Here is a 1673-nt window from a genome sequence, read left to right as displayed (position 1 = left end):
GTCACTAAGAGGCCCCCTCTCGCGCCCGGCCCGCGAGCGAGGAGGCCCCGCCCCCTTTGTCTCGAAAGCCGCGAGTCACCTAGGCGCTCGAGCTCCTGATTGGCCAGTAGGAAAAAGAAGGCGGGGTGGAGGAGGTGGGGCCAATTTGCGCGTCGGTCAGCCCGCCGGTTCTTAGGGGATGTGGTCTTGTGTTTCGAATCGATGTGACTTCCGTGTTTCCGATTGATACTACATTTGAGGCGAAAGCGTGGAGGAAGCCGAACAGAATGAAGAACTGCAATACTCCATTAGCGGTTGCAGCTAGGCACATTCACAGACATCACCCTGCCTCGGAAGTGTCGGTCTTAGGGTTGCCAATCCCCAGGTGGGGGCAGGGGATCCCCCGGTTTGGAGACCGTCCCCCCTCGTCAGGGTTCTCAGAAAGCGGGGAAGAGGGAGGGAAATGTCTGCTGGGCACTCCATTATTCCCTATAGAGACAGATTCCCATAGGGTGTAATGGAGAATTAATCTGCAGTTATCTGGGGGGGGGGGGATGTTCTTTTAGATAGAGGCACCAAATTTGCAGCATAGCTTCCAGTGCCTCTCCCCAAAATAACCTCCAAGTTTCCAAAAGATTGGACCAGGGCATCTCCCTACTGTTTCCAATGGAGGGAAGGCATTTAAAACGTGTGCAGTCCCTTTAAATGTGGCCAGAACTCCCTTTGGAGTTCAATTATGCTTATTACAACCTTGCTCCTGGCCCCACCCCCAAAGTCCCCAAATATTTCTTGAATTGGACTTGGCAACCCTAGTCGGTGTTCTGGCGCTTGGAGTCCTTTGCAGATCTGCCAGTCCAAAATGCAAAATCAAATCAAGGAATATCTTACGTTGTAGAGTCGAATGGCACCTTGAAGACCAACATAGTTTTATTCTGGATGTGAGCTTTCATGTGCATGCTCATGTTGTTGAACAGAATGGAATCAGAATATCAGATTGGCAGAGGTTGAACAGCAGATCAGCATACAGTATACTGAAATGTTTTAACAGAGTATGCCAACAGAAAGAAGCTAGTTTAGATTCAATTCCAGGAGAAAACAGGCAAATAAATGTTTCAGAGTGTTAAAAGTGATTCTATGACCATGACCTGCTGTCACGTCTCCTCTCAAGTGCTGTGATTTTGTTGCTGCCTCTTCTGTTGTCAGCCTGGAGGAGTGCATTCCAAAATACCATCCTGATTCATTGCATTACAATCCTAATCACCATTCTGCTATTCCAAATAAGAAATACACTAAAATAAAGAGGATGTATAGCCCTTCTTGGTGAGAATACAGATATAAAGGACTGAATGAGTTTAGCATATGTAGTGAGATTTTTAAAAAAAAAAAAAAGAAAAGAAAAACCAGACCAGACCAAAATACCATTCTGATTAATTGCATTACAATTACAATCACTATTCCAAATAAGAAATATCTTAATTGGGACCAAGTACATTGAGGTGTGTGCAAGCAAGAGTTCTTTCTCAGGCTTCACATTACAAAATAAAAATGGTGGGGAGGTAGAGAAAAAAGATATTCCAAGCTATGATTTTAAAGGTGTTCTCTCAGAGCGCAGATACACACTGGTGTCGTTGCTGTAAGTTGTTGAGGGGCTGTGGCCCAGTGGTAGAGCATCTGCTTTGCATGCAATAGGTCTC

This window comes from Heteronotia binoei, chromosome 12 (genome assembly GCF_032191835.1).
Source record: "Heteronotia binoei isolate CCM8104 ecotype False Entrance Well chromosome 12, APGP_CSIRO_Hbin_v1, whole genome shotgun sequence".
Classification (NCBI taxonomy): domain Eukaryota; kingdom Metazoa; phylum Chordata; class Lepidosauria; order Squamata; family Gekkonidae; genus Heteronotia; species Heteronotia binoei.
The sequence above is the reverse complement of the archived record's forward strand: the minus strand, read 5'-3'. Positions refer to the sequence as shown.